At 47.8% G+C, this 17,123-nt stretch overlaps 1 protein-coding gene and 1 long non-coding RNA gene across 7 annotated transcripts in view; both read right to left on the bottom strand.

Annotated features, from left to right (window-relative positions):
* Positions 1-17,123, bottom strand: part of ATXN7L1 (ataxin 7 like 1) — a 253,101-nt gene that overhangs the window by 137,329 nt on the left and 98,649 nt on the right. The gene's annotated exons all lie outside the window — the stretch shown is intronic.
* On the bottom strand, positions 90-16,910 carry LOC136794871 (uncharacterized). The gene is made up of 3 exons (XR_010842286.1): positions 16,891-16,910; positions 1,929-1,968; positions 90-117 (listed from the first exon to the last, which is right to left on the bottom strand). It is a non-coding gene; the product is annotated as an uncharacterized lncRNA (long non-coding RNA).

The following is a 17,123-nucleotide window of genomic DNA, read 5'->3' on the forward strand; positions in this document are numbered from 1 at the left end:
CCCCCGCGTGGTCTCGTGTTGGCGCCGACATCAATGACCTCCGCACCGCGGGGCTGGTGTTTTCCTCCTTCTCATTTTTGACTAAACCGCCAGACAATCCCACTGGTGCATTTCCAGCTGGAATTACAGGACTCCTCTTCATGAGAAAACTAAGACATATTTTATTATAAGACACACCCCAAAGCCAAATTCCTGAAAGACTGTAGGTAATGTGAACCCCAAGTGGGCTCATTAAAGGAAAACTCTGTACTCCAAAATAAAGCACAAACACTCAAACCCACACAAAGCAAATGCATCGCATTGGGAATGATTACGAGGCAAACACCCTCGTGGTGGATACCAGGTGGAGGAAGAGAACCTTGCCCGCCACCAGGGCCCCTCTGTGCATCTGTCCCAATCGCAGCCCCTCCCTCCTTCCAACGTAGCCACACTCTTGACTTGTGGTCTTTACACGAAGTCCCTACACACAAACCTTCAAGTTGCAAAATTTCAAAGATGCAAACATGCGTTCACGTGTCCCATCGCGTACGTCAGTTCACGTGTCTGGCGTGCATTGTCACGTGTGTGCATCCTCTACAAGTGGTTGTGCTTTTGTGTACTTTACAGTACTGTACAGAGTACAGTAATACAGTATCCTTATTTCAAGCCCAGGATGTCCGGAAGCAAGCGTAAAAGCAGCAGTGACTAAACAGGTACAGTGTAGCTGATTGTGTTAGTTGGGTACCTAGGCTAACTTTGTTGGACTTATGAACAAACTGGACTTACGAACGCACCCTCGGAACAGAACTCCTTCGTACGTAGGGGACTTACTGTATTTCCTTGTGCTTATTTATGGTTTTATCACCTTATTTATGTGTATCCTTAGACACTGTTGTTTAGTTTTGCCCATTTTTTAGATGTCTTTTAAGCTTCTTTCACGTGACCCCTTCCCTCCATCTATTTCCCATACAGTTTATCTGTTGAAGACTCAGGCTGTCTAACCTGCAGTTTCCTGCTGTTTGGGTTTTGCCCTTGGTGCGTGCCAACACATCCAAGTGCATTGCATTCTTAATGCAAATAATCACCTATTTGTTAAAAACCTGTATGGAAGCTATATTCTTAAGGAGGGCATGACCCACCATAATCGCTTTCTCATGAGTACGTGGGCAAAGGGAGATCTCACAATAGAAGTAATGAAGCAGGGAGAAAAACGTGATCCGCGGGGAGCTCTCTGTGGAACTAGTGATTTTTGAATTTTTTTTTTTTTTTTTTTTGCAGTTGGAAGTGACCGAGGAATGCTTCTCTTTAATGTCTTCCACTATAGTTTGCTTTAGTAGGAAACACATTTGCAGTGGGCTCTGGAATCACGTTATGCTCCAGGGTCTAGCGTTGTATCCCATTAGGTTTTATCAGAGATGATTGCATAATAGAAGCCTGGATGTAGTAAAAACCTAAGGAATCTAAACCACTAACCAGACTCACCAAATGTAATAAATATAAATGATAGATGAAAGGAAGATAGATCTGGCCATTTACTTATGGTTTGGAGCAATAAAAGCAAGCTTTACAGTTTTTTCTTTAATCTTAGCAGGCAGTCACATGAACATACTTATTAGCATTTTCAAAAGCCTTTATCAAATATTGACTTAATAAAGAAATGTATCCACTTAACGGTGACCTCCAGACACCCCCGATAAGTCCAGGACCCTAAATTATATGCTCCAGGGCTATGGCACCCACACAACGGACAAAAGAAATGAACAGTGTCGTACTCGGAGATGGAAGGTTTTTTAACGCTTAAACTTCAATATGTATGGGGACTGTTTTGATTTGCACAGGGAAAAAAAAAGCTCCCAAACTGATGGATACAATAAAAAAATTCAAAAGTCAAGGACCTCTTAAAATATACACACTACTATATATAAAATAGATAACCAACAAGGACTTACTGTATAGCACAGGGAACTATACTCAATATCTTGTAATAACCTATAATGGAAGAGAATGTAAAAGAAGTATATATATATTTATATGTATATGTATAACTGAATCACTTTACTGTACACCTGAAACTAACACAACATTGTAAATCAACTATATTTCAATTAAAAAAAAAAAAGACGAGCGATAACAACAACAAAAGTCAAGGCACTCTTCAAACCCAATAGGCCACAGACACAACCTTTAAAACTTTACGATAGCATTAGTTGTACAGCCACAAAAGGGGCCTGAAAGACATTGGGGGGATAAAAGTAATTAGACAGAGGCCTTAACTGGTCCCATTCTGGTTCTCTATTCTTCTTGCTTTCCTCGGTTCTTTTAGGGATTGTATTTGTGAAAGAAATCAGGAGTGTGCACCCTCCTCCCTGTTAACAGAGAAGAGAAGGCGGGGCTGGGAAGGAACAGCGGTGGAGATAATCGGAAGGACTTAGTGTAGATTTGACAGCCAGACTGATTTCTCTCCTGGGCTCAGGAGTTTTAAAAATCTGCTGGCAAGACTGGCTCCTGTTCTTAGCGTGTAGATGGTAAAGTGATTTCCAACCCAGTTTTAACAACACTCTAGGGAATTTCCAATGTAATGTGTGTGTTCAAAATTCTCAAAACCAAATTATTCCGAATTCGCTGAAAAGGCAAATATGATTCAGAAGATTTTTTCTTAGTTATTGTCTGGTTTACCTTTCTGAAATGCTTGATACTCCTTCTTGGAATTCCATCCTGGCTGGGCTCTGTGCCAGTGTTACTCTGATGTCTCACGTCTAGCCCCTTGCCTTCCTGCCTGGGCTGTGTGACGGTGTGACTCTGACGTCTCACGTCTAACCCCGTGCCTTCCTGGCTGGGCTCTGTGACGGTGTGACTCTGACGTCTCACGTCTAACCCCTTGCCTTCCTGCCTGGGCTGTGTGACGGTGTGACTCTGACGTCTCACGTCTAACCCCGTGCCTTCCTGGCTGGGCTGTGTGACGGTGTGACTCTGACGTCTCACGTCTAACCCCGTGCCTTCCTGGCTGGGCTGTGTGACGGTGTGACTCTGACGTCTCACGTCTAACCCCGTGCCTTCCTGCCTGGGCTCTGTGACGGTGTGACTCTGACGTCTCACGTCTAACCCGTGCCTTCCTGGCTGGGCTCTGTGCCGGTGTGACTCTGACGTCTCACGTCTAACCCCGTGCCTTCCTGGCTGGGCTCTGTGCCGGTGTGACTCTGACGTCTCACGTCTAACCCCGTGCCTTCCTGGCTGGGCTCTGTGACGGTGTGACTCTGACGTCTCACGTCTAACCCCTTGCCTTCCTGGCTGGGCTCTGTGACGGTGTGACTCTGACGTCTCACGTCTAACCCCTTGCCTTCCTGGCTGGGCTCTGTGCCGGTGTGACTCTGACGTCTCACGTCTAACCCCGTGCCTTCCTGCCTGGGCTCTGTGACGGTGTGACTCTGACGTCTCACGTCTAACCCGTGCCTTCCCGGCTGGGCTCTGTGACGGTGTGACTCTGACGTCTCACGTCTAACCCCGTGCCTTCCCGGCTGGGCTCTGTGACGGTGTGACTCTGACGTCTCACGTCTAACCCCGTGCCTTCCCGGCTGGGCTGTGTGACGGTGTGACTCTGACGTCTCACGTCTAACCCCGTGCCTTCCCGGCTGGGCTGTGTGACGGTGTGACTCTGACGTCTCACGTCTAACCCGTGCCTTCCTGGCTGGGCTCTGTGACGGTGTGACTCTGACGTCTCACGTCTAACCCCGTGCCTTCCTGGCTGGGCTCTGTGACGGTGTGACTCTGACGTCTCACGTCTAACCCCTTGCCTTCCTGGCTGGGCTCTGTGCCGGTGTGACTCTGACGTCTCACGTCTAACCCCGTGCCTTCCTGGCTGGGCTCTGTGCCGGTGTGACTCTGACGTCTCACGTCTAACCCCGTGCCTTCCTGGCTGGGCTCTGTGACGGTGTGACTCTGACGTCTCACGTCTAACCCCTTGCCTTCCTGCCTGGGCTCTGTGACGGTGTGACTCTGACGTCTCACGTCTAACCCCTTGCCTTCCTGGCTGGGCTCTGTGCCGGTGTGACTCTGACGTCTCACGTCTAACCCCGTGCCTTCCTGCCTGGGCTCTGTGACGGTGTGACTCTGACGTCTCACGTCTAACCCGTGCCTTCCCGGCTGGGCTCTGTGACGGTGTGACTCTGACGTCTCACGTCTAACCCCGTGCCTTCCCGGCTGGGCTCTGTGACGGTGTGACTCTGACGTCTCACGTCTAACCCCGTGCCTTCCTGCCTGGGCTCTGTGACGGTGTGACTCTGACGTCTCACGTCTAACCCCGTGCCTTCCTGGCTGGGCTCTGTGACGGTGTGACTCTGACGTCTCACGTCTAACCCCTGCCTTCCTGGCTGGGCTCTGTGCCGGTGTGACTCCGACGTCTCACGTCTAACCCCGTGCCTTCCTGGCTGGGCTCTGTGCCGGTGTGACTCTGACGTCTCACGTCTAACCCCGTGCCTTCCTGGCTGGGCTCTGTGACGGTGTGACTCTGACGTCTCACGTCTAACCCCGTGCCTTCCTGCCTGGTTCCTGGTGCTCTTCCAGGCCTCATCTCTGGATCACTAAAAATTCCACAGAGCTCTTCCTTGAAGGCTTTTCTTGTCCCTGCCCCCTAACTCCAGCCCCCACCCCAAAGCCCTTCTTGGACTCCTCTTCTCAAGATTTCCAACTCCAGCCTCTAAGAGCCACCCGCTGTATGACATACCCACCATGGTGAAATTTCTCAAGGTGAGGCTGGGCTGGGGCCCAGTAGTGATGCTCAAAGATAGAGCAGAACTTGGAAAGGGAGTTAAATCTACCATGGCTTCCGGGATTCTATTAATTCACTTCTCAGGCTGGGCTGGGCTCGGCCTAAGCACGTTACATGCATTATGGCATTTAATCTTCACACCACCTCTCTGAGGAAGCACGATTATACCCATTTTCTACACTTGAGATTTAAGCTAGGAGAGGGCGGGCGCTAGATGAAGCAGAGCTGGGCTGTGAGCCATCACACTCTTCTGTCTGAAGCAGGGGATTTTGTTCTTCTGTCTCTGGACAAACCGACTGGCTGGATCAGGGCCTGGCAGGAAGGTGAGTCCAAGCCGCCATGATGCAGGAGTAACCAATCAAAAGGACTAGGAGCTCAGCTAGAGTGTGTGTGTGTGTGTGTGTGTGTGTGTGTGAGAGAGAGAGTGTGTGTGTGTGTGTGTGTGTGTGTGTGTGTTGCGTGTTAGAGTGACTTACTCTGTGTGGGTGGTGGTGGCAGGTAGTGAGGTACGATCAAAGAGACAGAAAAATGCTCACAGGAACATGCAGTTGCCCTCAGATGGATCTCACACCACAGGTCTCCGCCTACACATACAGCCCTATTCTGACTAGAATGCAGGGAGTTAAAAATGAAACAGCCCTTGAAACGGAAACTGAATTATCCATGGCAATTTATTAAATAACTAAGGTTTTCTAGGCCTTATTAAAATAAATGTTTAGTGTCTTTTCTTATCCTCTGACGTTCACTTCTTCACTTGTCAGCACCTGCTGGCGGCAGCTGGAGGAATCTGGCCAATTCTGCTGTATGTGCAAATCAATTTGATTTCTCCCCCAAAAAGATAAAAATCAGTAAAGTGATTAAGTTACAATTAAGGCATGTCATTGAAAGCACAGATAACAAGGAAAGGCTGAACAGGACACGCCCCGAGGTCACCACTGACTTCCTTCTACTCAAATTAAATGATTTTTCCCCTCATTCTTCTTGCCTGCTCTACTGTATGGGATATTCTGGGTGATCAACACGACTCCTCCTACTTCTTGAAATTCTCTCCTCCTTTGGCTTCCATCATGCTGTCCTTATGCCAGGTTCCCTTCTTGGCTCTTGTACTGGTTCCATAAATGATAATCTGTTCATTCATCCATCCATCCATCCGTCCATCCATCCATCCATCCATCCATCCCTCCATCTTATAGATATTTAATGACCCAGTGTGCCGGGCACTAGGAAAAAGGATGGGGCATATTTATGCCTGGTTTTACAGTTGAAAATGCTTTTATATTATTTCATTAATTTCTTGCTACAACCATGTGAGGTGGCTATTGGTACCTCCATTTTACAGAGGAGGACACAGGTTCTGAGAGGATCTGGGATTTATTCATACCAGCATAGCCAGCAGGTGGCAGAGTCTGGACAGGAATTCAGGTTTTCATGCCAGTAAGAATTCATAATGGCATTCTCTTACATACTGGTCAAGTAGAATTTTGCAACTAGTCTCATTATTCCTAATTAAATGTCATGATGCTGTCAATACATATTTATTGAAACTGTGCTAGGCTCTGGGGGATGCAAAGTCTGGGTCCCTACCCTCATAGAACTTGTGGCCTAGTAGGGGAGGCATTAATTATATGTTTACCCCACAAACATTTGCTTTTAAGGTATGAGGGAGAGTGGACCTAGTTATGAAAATCAGGAAGTCTTTCAAGAGGAAGTAATCGTTAAGATGCATTCTGAAGGATGAGCCAGAGTTTTGGGAAGAGAGGATGAAAGAAAATCATATACAGAGAAGGAAAAGCACGTGCAAGGGCCCTGTGGCAGGAAGACCCAATGTGCTGAAATTTTAAAGGCCAGCTTGACCGGCATATAGAGACTGAAAGGGAGCCCAGCACAGGATGTGGTTCAGACCATGCAAGATTTTGTAGCCATGACAAATGATTTTTACTTTTAGCTTCAGAGCAATGGGTAGACACAAGTTAAGAGAATGACATGATTAACTTCTTTGATTCTAACTTCTGTGTGCAGAATGAATCGTAGAGGAGCAAGAGTGGAAGCAGGGAAAACAGCTGGAGGGCTTCTGTAGTTGTCCAGGTGAGAGGTGATGATAGCTTGGACCAGGGTGGTGGTGGTGGAAATGGTGAGAAGAATCCCACAGGTGCCCCTGCTCTGCTCCAGCCCATTTTCTCCCTAAACCCTGTCACCAGAGTGTGCTCACGAATTTGCAGTACATGGAAGCTTGTCCACACTTCAGGGCTCTGCGGGAGTCTCCTCTCCCAGGAAGCCTTCTCCAGATAATGCCAGTCCTCCGAGAACTTTCAGAAGTTGAGTCTACCTTCTGTATTGTTCACTTCCAACCTGCTTCTCCTTGCTGGCTTGGCTGTTCTCCGATCCTTTCTTGAAGATGCCTTCATTTCTCTTGTCTGGCTTTCTCCCTTTGCAAAGTAAATGCTTTGTTGGCATTTGCTGAATGGTGTCAACAGGGCTCCTCTGGAAATGACATTTGTAAATGATTACTCATGCCAAATGCCTTTTTTTTTTTTTTTCTAAATTAAACACTGGTTGCTTTAAATCTGTCTTCATGATCTTGTTCTATCAAAACGTATGTCCCAATTTGTCAATTCTTTCCTCTAACCTCTTTTCCATATATCTCCTAGTAGAAAGCAGTTTCAGGGGGAATGGAGTGTGTGTGGAGGGGTGCGGTCAGCAGTGTAATTAAACAGGAGCTATTTGACCAGAATTCCTATACCTCTGAATGGGGTATGTGATTAATCCTTTCCACAGGCACCATTATTCATGCCTTGATGGAATCTCATTTTATAGCCCTTAATACACGGACCCAACTTCTCCACATCACATTGTATTCTAATACTTGTCATCCAAGTTATTAGCTATCTCCTTCTCAGGGTAAAATCATCAGCAAGTTTGATTAGCTTATTCCCTGGGGATGATGGGGAAGATAAGAAGAGACACAGCACAATCTGACCACCAAGGGTCTGGGATCCTCAAGAGCAGACAGCTAAGTGGAATCCACTTACGGAGCTGGGGTGGCCACATAAACATCTGCCCCCCGTGAGAGGGTGTCTGTGTGGTACCCAGGAGCCATAGCCACAAAGGGTTGGCCGCTGTCAAGCCTGGTGGCACCGAGCCATTGTCCTCAGTGGGGTCACTTCAATAAAAAAGAGCGAGGCTTCTCTCCCTCCTGCTTCCTAACATCCCCTGCCCCCCAAATATCCTTCCTGAGAGGCACAGCTCAGAAGCCCCTCTTTATACCAGGACATCACTACAGCCTGAAATCCCTGTTCTCCCCCTACTGGGGAGCTGGCAGGCAGAGAATCTAGAAGGAGACGCACAGTGCTTTTTATTGCTCTCTCACCAGCACAGAGTTGGCTCTAAGCAGTCAGCCTCTTCTCCCTCTTCTCTGGAACCTAGCCTGAGCCTTGGGACTCAGAGGTGGCTTAGTCCTTTCTAAGCAGGAGAGAAAGGGCCCGTGTGACCCCTACAGGATGGTGGGCTCAAAGCCCTCAGAGAGTTTCCAATGCCTTTTCCCCTCCCCTACCACCCGTCCTCAGCTCAATCAGGCAAAACTCCCACAGCCCGTTCTGGGGTCCTTTTAAAAGCTCCCACCGTTTTTCACCAAAGATCCTTTATCAATCACCCTTGTGCTTTTCTGAGCCCGGCAAGCAGCAGCTCTGGAAGACAGCTTGACTGCAACCTCACGAGAGACCCTGAGAAAGAAGCACCGAGCTAGGCCACTCCCACGTCTTGACAATAAATATTTATTGTTTTAAGTGGCTAAATGTTGGGGTCACTTGTTATGTAGCAGTAGGTTACTAATACACTCTCACTACCTCAGAGGAAGGCCTTGGTCCCCTCCCTCCCCTCAATTGCCTTCTCAGGTTCCATCTTCATTTCCTTTCTGTTCAGGGAGTCTGAGGTCCCTCTGGTACCCTCTACTGTCTGTCCCCGGCCTCTACTGTGGGTCCCCACAGTCTAGAGGGCTCTTTCCCAATGAGCAGGGGATGTAAGGGAGGAGCTCCCCTGCGGCCTGGGTTTGGAATTCTAGCTCCTTGCCTACAATCCAAAGCGACACCTGGCATTAGGAGAGTGACTCTTTGCAGAGAGCAGCCTTCCTCAGTGAACTCGGTGGGGCTTAATGACTTTACTTAGGCCGACAGGCAGCAGGAAAAGGTTCTGCAAAATAACCAAAATAACGCGTTCCCTTACGTATCATAGGCGCCTCTCCTGTACCCTTTCTGCTCATCTGCAGCTTCTGCAAAAGGTCATGTCTCGTTTCAACTTTGCAGTTAAGTGCATCTGACACTAAGTGTGGATTCCAGAACTGGATGGAGACGTAATCTGGCTTAAATGTTGCAAGGTGCGCCCCGCTACCCCAGCCCGCTGGCTGTGTCCTGCCACGGTCACAAAGGAGGAGATCCCGTTCTCGCTTCTCTCATAATCGTACAAGAGGCTCAATGTAGTTTTTGATTAAAAAAAAATAAATAAATCAGGCAGCTTTTCCGTCTGATCAAACCCTAGCAATTTTATATCTCAGTTCTACGGGGCCAAGGTCAGACAGTTACAGATGTCAATATCTTGGAAGGCCTGGAAAAGTGGATTGGCCCTCAAAGCAGTGGTTCTCAAAGTACAGCCCCTGGGAAAACAGCATCAGCACCACCTGCTGGCTTGGTGGAAATGCAAACTCTCGGGCCGGACCCCAGACCCACTGAGGCAGAAACTCTGGGGGTGGGACCCAGTCACCTGTATTTAAACGAACCCCTCCCACCACCCCCAAAGGAACAATTCTGATACACGGCTAAAGGCTGAATATCACTGACTTAAAGGATTAAATATCTAAATCATTCACCCATCCATTCATCCATAAGACGTTGACTGAGTGCCTACTATTTGCCAGACACTCTGGGGCGATGAAGCGGAATTGGAAGGAACTCCTTCCCCAAGGATTTCACCGTCCTCCCTTCCCTTGCTTTGTGACAAAGCGTGAGAAGACAGCAGAACTCGAAGACACTGATTCAAGGAATGGAAACCACTCTTTACATGTAAAGAGTCTCTTCAATGGACAGGAGGCACACACCAAAATTGTTTTCTTCCCAGGAATGATCATACTCTCAAAATAGTAACTTCCCTAAAGTAAGTAAATGTGTGGGTTTAATATATCATGTACAGCTGGCTCAGCCTTTTTAGCTTAAAAAAAAAAAAAGATTACGTGATCTCACCATGAATGAAATGCAGAATTACCTTAAAGATTCACTTAGTTTTGTGCCTGTCTTTAAACGAACAAGCTATTCTGTTGTTTCATCATCTTCCGTGAAGTCACACGTCCTCCCCTCTTTTTCTGTAAGTAAGATGCCTTATTCAGCCTTAGAGCTAAGATGTATCGTGCTTCCTATGACGGGACTCGGTACCTTGACATTTGTTAACTCATTTGATCCTCCCCAGCCTTATAAAGCAGATGCAGCAAACAGTCTATAGGTGAGAACAGAGGCTGGGAGAGGCAGGAAGAGGAACCCAGACCCATCTTTTAACCCCACGCCAATTATCCTGTGCTGCAGTCGAAGCCCCACTGGGTCACTGTGCTACTCATTAATTGGGGGAACATAAAAGGAAATATACCCTCCCCTGGAAGACTGCTAGTATGAACCACTGGCTAAAGCTCAATTGGGGGATTTATTTTTTATCTTATTTATTTATTATTTTTTTGCGGTACGCGGGCCTCTCACTGCTGTGGCCTCTCCGGTTGCGGAACACAGGCTCCGGACACGCAGGCTCAGCGGCCATGGCTCACGGGCCCAGCCGCTCTGCGGCATGTGGGATCCTCCCGGACCGGGGCACGAGCCCGCGTCCCCTGCATCGGCAGGCGGACTCTCAACCGCTATGCCACCAGGGAAGCCCGGGGGATTTATTTTTAAACATTAAAGTTCATGCTACATTCCTCCTTCAGTACTACGGATCATGAGGAACTGGCCATAAACTCCTCCTGGTCAGCAGCAGCAGTGGCCTGCGTGAGGATCTGCTCGATGCTCAGCAGATCTAGCTTTGAGAAGATGCTCCACACTTGTTCCTTTCTCAGGCCGCTTCAGTGACGTGCGAGGATTCACTGAAACGCTACTGGGGCAGAAAACTTTCCTGTGGTTAGGCATGAGGTTGGGTTAATCCAGCCAAGCCTGGTCCCTTGGGACGATGTTAACCCAGCTGCCGCAGGGGTGGAAGGTACGACTGGTGGCCTCAGAAGAAACCAAAGCTGTCTGGCTGGACCAATAACACACTCAGCCCCTTGACACAAGCACAAGGCCTGCCCTGGCCAGTCAAGTTCATCCACCACACGGGCCTAGCGTTCACTTACGGGGGCGTCACGGCTCACCCACGAGGCAACTAAGAGGCATCAGGAGACCGCTTCTGCCTGTTGCATTCCTGGGAATAACCTGGTGACTTTAGTTTTATGCAACTGAGAAAACCTGAAGTCCACGTGGGCTGTGTAGAAAACCACGCAGGTATCTTTCAAGCCACACACAGAGCATGCAACTTGAGGTGAACCCAAATACATCCTCCTTCACCATCGGCTTTCTGTAATCAAGGCTTTTGGGGACCTCAAGTCCAACCCCTAGCTCTAATTCAGGGGTGCTTGTTGGCTTCTGCTGAGACACTGATTTGATTGGTGGCATTCTATGGGACTACAGACATGAGATGTTGAGCTTACCAGTGCTATCATTTATTGCAGGATTCTGAAGTGGGGAACACACCTATCGATGGCACACTGGAGGCTGGGAGATCCTGAGAAAGCACTTCATGCATATAAATGGCACACGCGAGGAAACAATTTGCTTATGGTTACGCTGGGACCATTCCACTGTGCTCTGCACCCTCACGGAGTGATGGCTCCACAGGAAACCGCTGGGATTAGATGATCCTGCGTCTGGACACCCATACGCCGCCTCATTTATCTACCTGTGACAGGGACAGTGCTGGAAGAGAATCAAAAGATGACAAATTGTTTCTGGTTTTAAAGGAGCTGTTCAGGCTGGGTGTACTCCCAGGGGGAACCAGGTTTCATGCCAGAATCCATCACTTCATTCTGTTATGAGGTCACATTTTGGCAAACACCAACCGGCAGATGATCGCTGTCTCCTTTCACCAGTGGATTTAAAAACACTTGCTCGGAAAGGCTGAAATCCAGTCATCCTGAAGATGTGTACAGCACAGAGCAGACCTGCCCACACACTGCTGTGAGGCAGGCTGGCAGGCATTAGACAAGAGTTCCAGATGAGAGGGATTTTTTTTCCCCATGTTGAGGCAGACAGATAACAGGGGAATGATTTTGTAGGATTCCACAGCAGAGATACAATATCAGCCAATGGCTCTGGGAAAGACTGACTTGTGTAAGATAAGGAGATAAAAACTCCTAGGATACTGGCCACTGGAATCTGCTTTTGTGGATACAGACCTCCCTCCACCCCAAGCTTCCAGCTTCCCTGGGAGCAGGGAGAAGGCACATGGGAGTTTCAAGATGGTTTCAAGACCCGAGCATAACCTGAGCCCTCCACCGTCCGTGCCCCTGCTTACAGCCGGCGGTCCAGCCAAGGCCGGGCATCATTCTGGCTGTGACCCGTCTTCCTTCTTTCCAGCTGATGCTTCCTCTCTGGGAATGACCATATAATTCATGGTTGATACCCTCAGTCCTCTGGAGGTGAACGCTCCTCAGCCCATCCACTCTGTTTCTTCTCCGCCACGGGCTGGAATTGGCAAGGCTGGAGAAGTGCCTCGCTACGCTTACGTACACAGATGCCCGGTGCCTATTCTAAGCATTGTGCTGGTATCTATTCATTTTATCCTCCTGACAATCTCTGAGACAGGTACTAATATCATCCTCATTTTGTAGATGGGGAAACTGAGGCACAGAGAGATTGAGGCTTCGGCTGAAGGTCACCTAGCTGGTCAGTGGCAGAGCCACAGTCACGCCCAGACAGCTTGGCTTCAGGCTCTGGCTGGCGCTAACCCCTTGCTGCTACCTTTCCAACACAACCCGCCTTCAAACACAGCAGCTGAAGCCCACGTGGGTCCTGGTTAGGCCAGGCCTTTCTCCTTCCCAGGCCTCTGGATTCAGTGGATGCCCGGAGCTGGAGCACAGAGCCTGCAATGTGAAAAGACACAGGCTCATCTCCAATCCCCCTGACCGGTTTCAAAGTTCAGGCCAGACGTCCAAACGCTTATTCTGTGTTTGTTTGTTTTGAACGTTCCACCATGATGCCCCCAGATGCTTCACAGACAGTCTCTCTATTCCCCTTCCTTAGGGGAGCATCTGGACCCCTCCCCGCACACCTCCCACCTCTGGCAACACGCCTGCTGCCAGGGACTGATGTTCCCTGCCTCGTCTCCTTATACATTTCAGCTGGAAACTCCCATCTTCCACGTGGCAGCGAGGAGTATTTAGAGCACAAGTCACATGCCAAGGTGTTCTCAGGTTTATCATTTGGAGTAACAACCTTGGAGCACAGTCACCACGCCCATTCCACAGATGGGTAAGGAGAGGTGGGAGGTCACAGCAAGGTTTCCAAGGAGTCCTAAACTGCCAGGTCTCTTGAGCCACTTCTATACAATCCTCTCTCCAGATTGCTTTCTCTCATCTTCCTGGTGAACAAACTTATCGAAGGCCTGGGAATGAGAGATGCTCTCAAGATCAAGTCGTACTGTATCTGTGTCTGCACTCCAGTTCCCAGAATGCTAACGAGAGCAGCTCTAAGGTCCAGTGGCAGGAACATCAATGCTTAGCTTTCTGCCAAAACCCATTCTCATTAGTAGGCTTACATGCATGAAACACATATGTGGAGTTTTCAGTCTGCACAATTCTCTCATCACCCGTTATAACTAATCAGAATGCTGAGAGGATTTATTCGCACGCAGAACACAACCAATCGCCTTCGGCGTCTGCGGAAATGACCTTCTTCTGATGGAATCTTCAGCCCAAGAAATGAAAAAGTAGATCATAACCCTATAGGCAGACTGAACAATAGTCCTTCAGAGTCAACACTGTAAGACTGTTTTTCAAATAGTTATTAGAGAAAGCTCAGATCCCAGGTGAAAAGAGATACGAGAGAGCCAGAGGATGTGTTCATTGCCCGGAGCCTGGAATTAGAAACTACAAAGGTTGGAAGTTTCATAAAGGTGAGTTTGCCTCCAATCGTGGACACGCTATTCGGTGGCTGCTGTGCATTTTTTTTTCACTGGGGTCTCTGTTCAGGGCAAATGCCCTGGGGTGAGAGTCAGGAATCCTGAGGACTAGTCCTGGCTGTGACCCTATCGGTTGTGTGACATTAGGAAAGTCGCTAAACTTCTTTGAGCTCCCAAATCTGGGGAGCCAGCCCCCAGCAGTCTACCATACCGAGTTGTTACTCAAATCAAAATGAACACACTATGAGACAGTGCTTCGTAAAGACGCTGTAGATATTTCTAAAGATATACGATCACCTTCCAAAGGCGGTAGTGAGAACAGAAGTCTCTCATCTCTGTTTTCAAAGGAATCACCTTCTAGACACACTGCTGAGAAGTGGCATTTGGGCGTGCGACCGCGGAAGACCGTCTACGTCACAGGATTCAAAAGCAGGCAAGAGCGCACTGTTTCACTCGTTCACCACCTCTGCTCACGTTCGCCCTTGAGCCCCTATCTCACCATCCAGGGCAATACTTGGAGTACTTAACGAGCACCCAGTGGGTACTCATACGTGTGAGACAAACCAAAGAATGCTAGTCTAAAGATTTCAGTCCCTCTGGTGCAGAAAGGTCGTCCGTGGGAAAGAAACTGGGGGGATTTCTGGGAGCCTGAGTCTAGGGTAACCAGACAACTTGGACTTGGATTTCTGGGACAAACTGGTCACTCGACCTGAGCATCATATTTGAATATGCATTTTGCCTCCTCCCAGCTGGCAGGGAATAAAGTATCTGAACTAAGGGAAGTCTGGTGGAAAGCATGTGTGTCTCTGAGTTCCTAAAGAGTTTATCCCTAGAGATTTACAGCCTGGGCATTTCCCCTCTCCTTTTGCCCCTATTAGTTTCAATTTCCCTAGCTGACACCATCTTTTCACTGTCAGGAATCCAACAGACTCACACCCCTTCTATTTTTCCTGCATCACATTATCACCTCTAAGATAGATCCCTGATCCCTGTTGGTGGCTTCCTGCCACTAGCTAAATCTCCTAACAGCTCGAGGCATTCGGTGCAAAACTGCAGCCTTCAGCAGGGCTTGGACCTGGAGCTGCTGGGCATGCCCTGTGCAACATTCACCAGGAACACACGTGTGTTGCAGAATTGCCATCTGGATCGAGCTGGTGCACACAGCAGGGAAATGACATTTTGGGCCACTGTGGAGATGTGATCGGTGGGGATTTCCCCTTTAAAAACTTACAGCCAAAGCCTGCCTGAGACTGTTCAGTATTCATAAGTGGAAAGCAGAGATGGCGTTTCTGTTCCGCCAAGAGCAATAGCTATTTATCATAGCAAATGACTGGAATAGTTATACGTACAATGCTTTACTCAGTGCTGTAAATTACGGTATACAGAAGATTAAACTTAAGCCTAATGCTACCCTTGAGCTTCAACAGCTGAGTCCTATAAATGGGTACCCGTTAAGAAGAGAGAATCTTTTTCTTGGTTAATGTTTAAAAGTGTATCTCTATTAAAAGCTTGTCTTAGACATAAATTACCAGGAAGCCTGCCCCTGGCCCCAGGCAGGCTCTTCCTCGGGGCACTGACTCACACAGTCACATCTAAATGACACAGTGACAAGCCCGAGAGTCAAAGCATGCGCTGTGCTGACCTCCAGTGGGATGGAGTAAGAGGGACTTCGCATGGGTCTGAACGAGCACTTACTCGTGCTCGTGGGTGGGAGGGCTCTGCAGGGCCTTAAGGAGATCTTCAAAATTGAAATGATCCTGAACCCCATCAATCCAAACAAAATGCTTCTTCTGGAATCTGCTGTTCTGTGAAGTATCAAGGAACCTTGACCCGGGGGCCAAAGCCCCACTTTTAACTAACTACATTTTATTCTCCAAGCACTTGCTCCTCAAAGTGTGGTCCATGGACCAAAAGCACCAGCATCACCTGGGAGCATGTTAGAAACACAAACCTGCTGAATTCAAATCTGCATTTTAGCAAGAAATCCCCAGGGGGCTTATATGCACATTAAATTTGGGGCATCAAGGGATAAGTAAGCAGGTGTTAACAGGGAGGAATCCCTTGATTTTCACACTGGAAATCATTACAAGTGACAAACAGGATTTATGGGAACAGGTCCTAAGAGTGGGCTGTATGATTCTTTTTTTTTTTTTTTTTTTCGGTACGTGGGCCTCTCACTGTTGTGGCCTCTCCCGTTGCGGAGCATAGGCTCCGGACGCCCAGGCTCAGCGGCCATGGCTCACGGGCCCAGCTGCTCCGCGGCATGTGGCATCCTCCTGGACCGGGGCACGAACCCGTGTCCCCTGCATCGGCAGGCGGATTCTCAACCACTGTGCCACCAGGGAAGCCCGGGCTGTATGATTCTGAGCTCTCTTTTGTCCAATCCTACTTCAGAATATTTTCAGGAACTTGAAAGGTTTTTATGAGCTGGGAATGAATGTATCACTCTGAACTAGAGATATGACCCAAAACACCCCGGGGTGTAAAACAGAGTGAATTAGCAAAAAGTTCATGCTTTATAAATCAATCATAATCCTCTTGGGAATCAGGAGGCTGAGAACACATGGCAATGTTTTGAGCCAGGATTTCAATTCTTTGTTGTAATTAACAGTTGACTTTAAGTGGGATATGTATGTGAAAATCTATGTTGTTTGAGAAGATAGAGATCCTGAACAACTGTATTCTTTATGAGAAAAAAATTATCGTTCAGTATACATGTTAAAAACTTAATGCACTAAATAAATTGAGAGATTTAAATAGATAGATAAAGAAATAAAATCAAATCTATTGTGGCCAAGCTAGCAGAGGGAAAAATGGCAAGACGGTTAAGGAAACTGCTAACTTAAGGGAAGGCAGGAAAGGAGAACAAAAACAAATAAAATGCAAGGTACACAGAATGCAAATTCAAAGACAGAGATTAGTCCAAATATATAAAGTAATCACAATAAATGTAAATGGATAAAACTCACCTATTAAAAGACACTATCAAATTGGACTTTTAAAAAAGCCAGCTATATACTACTTACAAGAGAGACGCCTAAAACGAAATGACACAGAAAGGTTGAAAATAAAAGATTGGAAAGAGATAAGGCAAATACACATTGACCAAAAGAAAATGAGGTGGCGATGTTAATCAGATAAAATAGGACCTAAGGCAAAAGCATTAATAGGGACGAAGACTCCACCACTAAAATGACATGAG

Source organism: Kogia breviceps, chromosome 9 (genome assembly GCF_026419965.1).
Source record: "Kogia breviceps isolate mKogBre1 chromosome 9, mKogBre1 haplotype 1, whole genome shotgun sequence".
Taxonomy (NCBI): Eukaryota; Metazoa; Chordata; class Mammalia; order Artiodactyla; family Physeteridae; genus Kogia; species Kogia breviceps.